Source organism: Scyliorhinus torazame, chromosome 4 (genome assembly GCF_047496885.1).
Source record: "Scyliorhinus torazame isolate Kashiwa2021f chromosome 4, sScyTor2.1, whole genome shotgun sequence".
Lineage (NCBI taxonomy): Eukaryota > Metazoa > Chordata > Chondrichthyes > Carcharhiniformes > Scyliorhinidae > Scyliorhinus > Scyliorhinus torazame.
This window is the reverse complement of record NC_092710.1, coordinates 50627927-50639317: the sequence shown is the minus strand read 5'-3', so window position 1 is coordinate 50639317 and position 11391 is coordinate 50627927.

Here is an 11391-nt window from a genome sequence, read left to right as displayed (position 1 = left end):
GAAGGATTACGAAAGGACCTTCCCACTTTGATCCTAAGGGTTCCTTTTGCAGCTTTTTAACGTACACTTCTTCACCAGGCACCAGGTCGTGCCCACCTTCTGGAGGATCTCCCCAAGCAGCTAACACCTGTTGAGAAGCAGAGCTAACTGCATTTGTTAGATCTTGACAGTAAGACAACAAAGTATCACTCATTAAATGACAGTCTGCTTTCCGCAAGTCAATAGTTCCTGGCAGAGACATTGGTCTGCCTGTGATGATTTCAAATGGACTCAGGCCTGTTGTTCTGTTTGGTGTAGCTCTAATACTGCATAACACTATTGGCAAAGCTTGGACCCAGTTCATGCCTTCCTGGCTGTATTTAGACAGTCTTTCTTTCAAAGTTCGATTCATACGTTCCACTTGTCCCGATGATTGTGGATGTAAGGACAGTGTAAATTCCAGATAATGTTTAGTAGTTTACAGACTTCCTTACAAACAGCACCTGTGAAGTGGGATCCATTGTCTGAGTCAATGCTAGCTGGAACTCCCCATCTAGGGATAAAGTCTTTGCATAGCACTTTGGCTGTATGGGCAGCTGTCCCTCTTCTAGCTGGAGCAGCTTCCACCCATCTGGAGAATTTATCCACTATTACAAGGACGTCATTGTACTTTTGACATTTAGGAAGGCTGATGTAATCTACCTGTATATCCTGGAATGGACCTGCAGGAGCAGGAGCTCTTAATTGAGGCATTGATGTTATGGGTCCCAAGTTATTCTTTTGACAGGTTACACAGCGGTTTGCTAACAATTGTGCATGTTTTTTGAATCCTTTACCACACCAACTTCTATGGAATCGATCCATCATTTGTTGAGGTGATATGTGTCCCCATGAATGAATTTGTTGAGCTAAAAAAGGCATTAGCGATTGTGGTGCAACTGGTTTACAAGTTTGAACTTCTCTCCAAATGTCATCATCATCACCTGGTTGAATACCTGATTCTAACCATGTCCATTTTTCTTCCTTTGTACAATCATTCTGCATTTCACGTAAATCATGTAATAAGGTAGTTACTCCCAATTTGTAAATGTGACTGGATTCCTGATGCCACTGAGAGGCACAAAGGGAGGCAGCTTCCCTTGCTGCTTGGTCAGCAAGAGCATTTCCTCTTGCTTCCATAGAGTCCCCATGAGTATGGGCTTTGCATTTTAGAACTGATACTTCTTTTGGTAAAACCATAGCTTCTAGAAGATTTTGTACTTCCTGTCCATTTCGGATAGGTGTACCTGCCGTTGTGAAAAATCCTCTTTTTCTCCACAGATGGCCAAAATCATGTGCTACTCCAAAACCATATCTGGAGTCAGTATAGATGTTAGCAGTTTTATCTCTTGCCACATGACATGCTTCTGTTAGTGCCTTTAATTCGGCCTGCTGAGCTGATGTACCTGGGGGCAAGCTTCCTTCAGCTAATACTTCGTATGGGCTTGTGACTGCCCACCCAGCTTTTCTGATACCCTTGTCAATAAAAGAGGAACCATCAGTGAATAGGATTAAATCTGGGTTCTGTAGTGGCTCTTCTTCTACTAAGCGTACTTCTTCCATTTCCTCTATTATTTTCACACAGTCATGTCCTTCTCCCTCCCCTCCCTTTTGTTCCTCGGGAAGCGGGAGCAAGGATGATGGGTTTATAGGACTAGCTTTGTGAAAACATAGGTTGAGAGCTTCCAGTACTGCTGTCCACCTAGTCCATCCAGCTGATGTAACTTGTGACACTCTGTTCATGGATAGTAGAGAATGGACTGAGTGTGGACATTTAATGGTTAATTTTTGGTCTAGAACAAGGCCTGATGTCATCATTACAGCTCGACATGTGGCTTCCATGGCTCGTAAACAACTGCCAAATGCTAGTGCCTCATTGTCAAGTTTAAGGGAATAGTACCCAACTGGTCTTAACTGATCACCATGTTCTTGAGCTAGAAATGCAGTCACGTAACCATCTCTTTCATGAACAAACATGGTAAAAGGTTTTCCGTTGTTTGGAATACCTAAGGCTGGTGCCGAACACAAGACCTTTTTCAAATTCAGAAATGATTGTTTTTGTTCTGAATTGAGTTTAACTTGATCTTTTGATTTTCTGTTTCCTTTTAAAAGATCATTTAATGGCTGGGATAACTGAGTATAAGAATCAATCCAATTTCTGTTAAAATTACAGAGGCCCAAGAAAGATCTGACTTCCTGTACAGTTGAGGGTTCTTTAGCTGCTTTGAAGGCAATTGTTCTGTTCTGAGTAAGTTCCCTTTTGCCTTTGGAAATTTTCTGACCCAAGTAAACAACTTCTTCCTGGGCAATTTGTGCTTTGGCAAAGCTAGCTTTGTGACCATTTGTACTGAGGTGGTTCAAGACCACCCGTAAGTCTTTGTCATGATCATCTTTATTGATGGAGGCTATTAGAACATCATCTACATACTGAATAATGGTGGAAGGCAGATCAGGCAGTTGCCTGAGATGATTCTGCAGAGCCATGTGGTAAACAGTTGGGCTATTATGAAAACCTTGCGGTAGTCTAGTCCATGTGTACTGTTGCTGATTGACTGTAAAAGCAAACCATGGTTGTACATGTTTAGCCAGTGGTACTGACCAGAAGCCATTTGCCATGTCAATAACTGAAAACCATTGAAGGTCAGGAGTTAAAGAGTTAAAGATTGTAGATGGATCTGCCACTAAAGGAGCTTTTCTGACAATGAATTGATTTGCCTTTCTATAGTCAATAGTGAGGCGCCATATGCCATTAGCCTTTTTTACAGGCCATACAGGGCTGTTTGATGAACTGTGAATGTGCATTAAAATACCCCTCTCTTCAAGTTGTTTTATTATAGGTAGAATGCCTTGAATTGAAGTTTTATTAATCGGGTATTGTTTGGTACAAGGTGGAGCGGATCCCATAAAAGTGACTGGTTCCATTTTTAAAAGACCACAATCATTTTTGTCAATTGCCCAAATTGGATGGCTTTGTATTTCATCTTTTTTGATGTGTCTAATGGACCAGGTGATTTTTCCATTATTGAAATTGAGTGAAGAATTTAGTTGTGATAAGATGTCCAAACCTAGAAGTGCTTGTGTTACCGGACCTACCCATATTGATGTCATCAGTTGATGTGGTCCAAATTCTAAAAGCAGTGGTTTAGTCTTCCGAAGAGTGACCGAGCCTCCTCCTGCAGCAAAAGCTTCAATTGTTTCTACAGTTAGGGGAAAGAAAGCAGCACTCTGTTCAGTAACACAGGTAAGTTCAGCTCCAGTGTCAAATAAAAAATCGATATAAATGCCTCCCACTCTTAATGAAATATATAGTCCATCATTTTTTTGTTCCACAAGTGCATGTAGAGAGAAATGGAGAGAATCATCAAGAGTGGGTTCTAGTAGTTTTTTGAATTATCATACAGAGAACTTCTTTGAGCTGGAGGACAGCTGTTTAACATTTCATTCATAGCATTATCATCATCGTATAGATTCCTACGTGGGTACAGCTCGTCCCTACGTGGGTATGGTTCCTCCCTACGTGGGTACAGCTCGTCCCTACGTGGGTACGGTTCCTCCCTACGTGGGTACGGCTGGGAGGGTCTAGAATCCCTGTACGCAAGTCTGGGTGTGTCTTGTTGGAACGTAACCCTAGGTGCGTCTTGTTTGTGTGAGTTATGTAATTGACCACGAGGTGGGTATGTATTGTAATGAATATTTTCTACTTCATTATCATCTCTTGAATCCATCCGTTGTTTTTGATAGCATTTTGCCATCCAGTGTCCTACTCTACCACAGAAAAGACATTGTGGTATTTCCTTACGTGATTTTAATGGAGCAAGGGTACATGTTTGCCCTGGCGCCGGTGGTGAAATTGTAGTTACTGCTGATATTCCTGCAGGTGCTGCAACAGCCGCCGCTGGAGCAGCAGGTAACATGGGCTGGATTTTAGCAATAGGCTGCATTTGAGCAGCTGCAGTGTTAAAAGTTGCCTGATTGTACAAACCACGATCTATCTGAATGCATCGGTCAACTATGTCTCGGTATGTGCCAGCTGTGGCCCAAGCTGGTAAAACCAAATTCAAGGCAGCAGAAATTCCAGGTTTAACACCGGCTATAAAAGCCGTTTTTAATGGACTTAAAGTGCTTGCATCCCATGTGTCATTTTCCTGGTCGAGTGTCATCCCTGAATATTCCATCCAAGTATGTAAAAATCTTTCCTCAAAATCCTGAATATCTTCATCATTTTTTTGAATGCAAGCTGTGATCTTAGACCAATTGGTCCTCGGGGGACGGAATTTTAATAGCCAATTCTTGACTGCTTGCCAACCAGCTTCTAAATTTTGCAAATCGTCTCCAAAGGGAACTTCTACTTCATTTTTAAGGGTTAAACTTATACGAGTACCTAGCATGATAGTCAGAATTTGTACTCCATCAAGTGGGTGGAGACTGTAAATGGCTTGTAATCTGTGAATTCCATCCCATGTGGTCATACCACCCTTTTTAGGGTGTGGAAGACCCTTGGACCATTCGTCAATTTTAGAAGGATCAATTTGTTCATGAACCCATTGGTGGTCAAATAGGTTTCTAGTGATAGTTTCACCATCTTCTTCTATTTATTTGCTTCCAACCCTAACCCGTTTGCGTTTTAAAGGGGCTAGTCGAATTGCTTTAGCATTTTGTATTGTAGGAACACTATCTTCGTCTGATTCATCCGACAGAGAAAATGATTTATGTTTAACAATTGATCTCAGCTGTGCAATTGCCGATTGTGCCACTAGGTGGGTGGCTTGGACTGCTTTCTGAATTTGTTCAATCTTTTGTACAGAAAGCATGTTTGTCAAAGAATTGCAATGTTCAGTCACGCTGGTTATATTCCTTTCTAAAACACATCTTTCTTTCACTAACTTGCAATTTTCAAGTTCAATTCGCTCAGTTTTTAATTGCAATTGTCGGTATTTTGACTCCACTTCAAAGACTTGATTTTGGAATTCTGTTAGTTGAAAAGATAACTGCTGGAGTTCAGAGGTTTTGTTTTGCAGATCTGTTTTAATTTCATCAGAATGCTCAAGTTTGGATTTTGCATCTTGCAATTCTTCAACAACTGCAATTAGTTGCTTTTTAGTGGACCTATACTCATCATCGCTTCGCTCAGTAGTTAATTGCAACTGTTGGTATTTTGACTCCACTTTAAAAACTTGGATTTGAAATTGCTGGAGTTCAGAGGTTTTGTTTTGCAAATCTGTTCTAATTTCATCATAATGCACAAGTTTGGATTTTGCAACTTGCAAATCTGTTTTAATTTCATCAGAATGCTCAAGTTTGGATTTTGCATCTTGCAAATCTGTTTCAAGTTTGGATTTTGCATCTTGCAATTCTGTTTTAATTTCATCATAATGCTCAAGTTTGGATTTTGCAACTTGCAATTCTGTTTCAAGTTTGGATTTTGCATCTTGCAAATCTATTTTAATTTCATCATAATGATCAAGTTTGGACTTTGCATCTTGCAATTCTGTTTTAATTTCATCATAATGCTCAAGTTTGGATTTTGCAACTTGCAAACCTGTTTTAATTTCATCAGAATGCTCAAGTTTGGATTTTGCATCTTGCAAATCTGTTTCAAGTTTGGATTTTGCATCTTGCAATTCTGTTTTAATTTCATCATAATGCTCAAGTTTGGATTTTGCATCTTGCAATTCTGTTTCAAGTTTGGATTTTGCATCTTGCAATTCTGTTTTAATTTCATCATAATGCTCAAGTTTGGATTTTGCATCTTGCAATTCTGTTTCAAGTTTGGATTTTGCAACTTGCAATTCTGTTTCAAGTTTGGATTTTGCATCTTGCAAATCTGTTCTAATTTCATCATAATGCTCAAGTTTGGATTTTGCAACTTGCAAATCTGTTTTAATTTCATCAGAATGCTCAAGTTTGGATTTTGCATCTTGCAAATCTGTTTCAAGTTTGGATTTTGCATCTTGCAATTCTGTTTTAATTTCATCATAATGCTCAAGTTTGGATTTTGCAACTTGCAATTCTGTTTCAAGTTTGGATTTTGCATCTTGCAAATCTATTTTAATTTCATCATAATGCTCAAGTTTGGATTTTGCAACTTGCAAATCTGTTTTAATTTCATCAGAATGCTCAAGTTTGGATTTTGCATCTTGCAAATCTGTTTCAAGTTTGGATTTTGCATCTTGCAATTCTGTTTTAATTTCATCATAATGCTCAAGTTTGGATTTTGCATCTTGCAATTCTGTTTCAAGTTTGGATTTTGCATCTTGCAATTCTGTTTTAATTTCATCATAATGCTCAAGTTTGGATTTTGCAACTTGCAATTCTGTTTCAAGTTTGGATTTTGCATCTTGCAAATCTATTTTAATTTCATCATAATGCTCAAGTTTGGATTTTGCAACTTGCAAATCTGTTTTAATTTCATCAGAATGCTCAAGTTTGGATTTTGCATCTTGCAAATCTGTTTCAAGTTTGGATTTTGCATCTTGCAATTCTGTTTTAATTTCATCATAATGCTCAAGTTTGGATTTTGCATCTTGCAATTCTGTTTCAAGTTTGGATTTTGCATCTTGCAATTCTGTTTTAATTTCATCATAATGCTCAAGTTTGGATTTTGCAACTTGCTATTCTGTTTCAAGTTTGGATTTTGCATCTTGCAAATCTGTTTTAATTTCATCATAATGCTCAAGTTTGGATTTTGCAACTTGCAATTCTGTTTCAAGTTTGGATTTTGCATCTTGCAAATCTGTTTTAATTTCATCATAATGCTCAAGTTTGGATTTTGCAACTTGCAAATCTGTTTTAATTTCATCAGAATGCTCAAGTTTGGATTTTGCATCTTGCAAATCTGTTTCAAGTTTGGATTTTGCATCTTGCAATTCTTCAACAACTGTAATTAGTTGCCTTTTATTAGTCCTATACTCATCATCACTTTGTTCAGTATTTAATTGTAACTGTTGGTATTTTGACACCACTTTAAAAACTTGATTTTGAAATTCTCCGATTTGAACATTTAACTGCTGGAGTTCAGAGGTTTTATTTTGTTCTAATTTCATCATAATGCTCAAGTTTGGATTTTGCATCTTGCAAATCTTCAAGAACTGCACTTAGTTGGTCTTTAGTGGACTGAAGCTGATGATCATTTTTATTTTTAACAATGATCTCTTGCTGACTGTGTATCTGTCCCGTAATTACCAAGGACCATTTTACACGTTCTGCGCCGTGTAATCGTGTGCATTTTCCCCATGCTCTCTTGATATTATTGAAGGACCACTGTCCTCTGGGGATATCATACTTTGATTCAATTTTCTTTGAGGTTTCACATAGGTTAAAATGTCTACGAGTGAAAGATCTACAATCCCCCAACATATCTTCAACAGAAACATCTGGTATTCCAGCACGCCCCTTGGATGTAGTGGGGAGTAATTTTCTGCCTTCTAAAGGCTCTGAATCTACACTTTGATTAGGATCAGCCATAACTTTTCTTGATCGCTGACTGCCGTTTTATTTTAGTTACTGCAGTGACTCATCTTCCAGTCACGTCTGATAGTCTGACCGACTGGCACTTGATTTATTTAACACAGTTTATAAAAAATGTTCTTTTCAAGGGTCGAAGTACTGATTGATGCGGCTTTAAGACTTTTAATGGGTGAAAAAGATATTTCTTACCCTAGTCTAGCTGTGGGTTCCGGCTGTCTTCTGGGCCTCCTCCGATTATCTCCGAAGCTTCCCGAAGGTTCCCGACCTCCTCCGATTATCTTCGAAGCTTTCCGTCGTCACCTGGGCCTCCGAAGGTCGTCCTCAGTACTCCCCCCCACTGCCTGACTACGCCAAAATGAATGACTTGTAATCAGAAGATTCTAGGTTCGACTCCTGGCTGGCTCGCCAATTAAAGGAAACTATAATTTATAGAGATTCTTAACCTGTCGAACTACGCCAAGTTTGGGGGAAGCTTAGTTGATGAATCAAGTCCTGGCGCAATACGACAAGTTGTAAGATTTATAATATTTGTAGACTGTGTTAAGTTGTTCGATTCCTTGTATTATTCGACTGTGTATAGTTGAAGGAATTTATATCATCTCTGCTATTCGGTTATCAGTAGCACTTTGCGAATACTGGAACTCAGCAGAAATTTGCAGTATAAACTCCTCAGGTGCCAAAAAGAATTGTTTTATTTGTAGTCGCTTGATTACAATTTGAAAGTCATTTAAAAGGCAATTCGTAGACAATTCAAAGCTTTCAGAGAATTACAGACATTATCTTTCTTTGCTTAGGCAGACAGCTCGAAAGTAACTTTTTAAAGGTCAAAGTCTGGCAATGAAACATGAAGAGAGAGAGAGCTAATCTTCAGCTAAACTCAAACTAAAAGTCAAAAGTGGACTAACATCACTGACACAGAATGTTAGACTGACAGAATGCCCAAAAGACATCTCTAAAATGGAGACTATAAAGGACAAAACTGACTAAACTAAACACTAAAACCAAACCTAACCTAAAATGGCCGGGAGAAACTTTTCAGTTATACACTTTCATATCTGTCTTCTACACCATCACTTGCTGAATTTGCGCGGCTGTTCGCGCTGCACAATCTGCTCGTTCATTACCAACGTCAACTGGGGTTGTACCATTCATGTGGGCAGCGCATTTAATAACGGAAATCTGCGCGGGCATAAGGAGGGCCTGCAGTAGGTCATTAACTAAACCCCGGTTGGATATTTCTGTGCCTGCCGAGGTAAGGAATCCCCTATTCTTCCAGAGTTGTCCGAAGTCATGAACTACCCCGAAAGCATATCGGGAGTCAGTGTAGATATTTACCCGGCGATCTCCCCCAAGTATACATGCACGGGTGAGGGCAAAAAGTTCGGCTTGTTGTGCTGAGTAAGGGGTTTGGAAAGCTGCCGCTTCTAGAATCAGACCATCCTGATCTATGATTGCATAACCCGACAGTCTCCGGCCAGTGGGGCTTACTAATGCACTGCCATCAACATACATAATCATGTCAGGTTGTTCTAACGGAATATCACTCAGATCGTCCCTTATTGTTGTAGTTTCCTGAATCAAGGCTAAACAGTCGTGACCAGGCACGTCCTCATTGACAGGGGGACCACTAAGAAAACAGGCTGGATTGATAGTGGTACAGTATTTAAATGTCAGACGTGGATTGTTCAAAAGGTATATCTCATACCTATTCTGACGAGCTGCGGTAAGATGCTGAGTCTGCAGTTGCCCCAATAGTGCGATTACCGAGTGGGAGCTATACACCGTAATATCCTGTTGGAGAGTGATGTTGGAAGCAGCCTGCAAACTATTGTATATCGCTGCCAAGATCTGGGTGCAAACAGGGTGGCCCAACGCCACTGGGTCGAGTTTGGAAGAGTAATATGCTACGGGCCGGTGCTTGTCCCCATGTTGCTGGGTGAGTACCGCTGTTGAACATCCTTCCAGAACAGTACAGTATATCTGGAATGGTCGGTCGTATAGGGGCCTACCGAGGGCCGGTGCTTGTAGCAAGGCCTGCTTCAGGCAACGGAAGGCCTCGAGTGCCTCGGTGGTGAGAGTAAAATTCCCCCCTTCACTAGTGTAAGGCGTCAGCAGCTTTGTATAGACAGCGATGTTTGGTATCCACTGCCGACAATAATTCATCATACCCAGCCAATGACGAACCTCCTTGGCTATTGTAGGGGCGGGGAATTGGCATATTGGTTCAATACTACTGGGTTCGAGACTTCTTTCTGTGGCTGTAAGTAAAACTCCTAAGAACTTAACTTTTCTCTGAGCCACCAAGACCTTTGCTTGTAAAACAACATAACCCAACGAGGATAGGTGGTTCAATAATTGGATCACATCATCCCTATTACTGGGCTCGTCAGGACTTGCCACCAATATGTCATCTACATACTGCACCAGAGTGGAACCATGCTACAATGTTAAGGCCTGGAGTTGGGTCTGCAGACATCTGGAGAAGAGTGTAGGTGAATTGACGAACCCCTGTGGCAGTCGGGTCCAGGTATACTGCTGTCCATTGTAAGTGAAGGCAAACAAATATTGACTTTCAGTCGCAAGTAGGAGGGCAAAGAAGGCGTGCTGAAGGTCAATTACGGCGAAGACCCGGGCTTGAGCTGGAATTTGAGCCAGTATGTGGGCAGGGTTAGGGACGAGAGCATGTAACGGCTGTGCGATGGCATTAATTGAACGTAAATCCTGTACTAATCGGTACTGGTCTGGTTTGGCTGGTTTAGGCACAGCAAGTATGGGGGTGTTACATTCTGATTGGCAAGGGACCAAAATACCCTGTTTCAACAGCTCTCGAATTAATTTATCTATTGATGGAGCAGCTTGAGATTTCAGGGGGTATAGTCGAATGGAAGGTAGCTTTACATGATCCTTAATCATCACCTTAATAGGTGTAACATTTGTCTTTCCCACTTGTGATGGGTATTCCGCCCAGACCTGTGGATTGACATATTCCAACACATCATGTCCCCTGTGATGCTGCAGTCGAGTGTTAACCGGCATGACTTGAAGTGCGTAGTCTGTTGGATCCGAATGATCCACCGCCCTCCTGACCATTCGCCCCATTCCCTGGCATGGTACTGGTCACGGACCTGACGTGTAATATGAGGGCTTACCGAAGCTGATTGTGGCCATAAATGTGGTGATATTGTAACAAAATCGGCTGTACCTTCTTTTCCCGTGACTGTGGCTGTAACCTTGACTGGCCATTTGGTCTCAAGTAATGGCCGGTATTTGTCCTCCAACTCCCTGTTTCGTCCAGTTCTGTCAAAGGCCAGGGTAACGTGATGCAGTGACTGTTCAACGTCTAACGTCCACCACTGGGGGGTGATAGAAATATAGCAGTGTTGTCTCATCCTCCATGATGTAACCGTTACCCCCTCATCTCCGCATTCTAGCTGTAGCTGCAAGATACACAGTAAATCTCGGGCCAACAAGTTACAGTCCAATCCAGTAGTCACTACAAACTGATGCTCTGCAGACTTATTCTCGTAAGTGACTGTCACAGGTTCAGAAATAGGATACTCACACACCTGTCCTTGGAACCCTGACAATTGCTGCGTGTGGTCGGATAATGGTAATTTAAGTGCTGATTGCACAGAAGACATGGCTGCCCCGGTGTCGATTACAAATGAGTGATGTTGATCTCCTATCTGCAGAGAGATAATAGGTTCCCTGTCCGATTGGAGAGTCCTTATGGCTAAATTAGCTAGTCAATCCTGTGTTGGGAAAGGGTTTTCCTGGGAGAAGTCAGTGTATCTCGTCTGTCCTCCCCTTGGTGGGTACCCTCTCCTTTGGGTCGGATAATCTCCTTCTACTGCCTGTCTTTTAAAGGGGCATCCCTGTTGCCAGTGATCTACACGGCCGCAATTA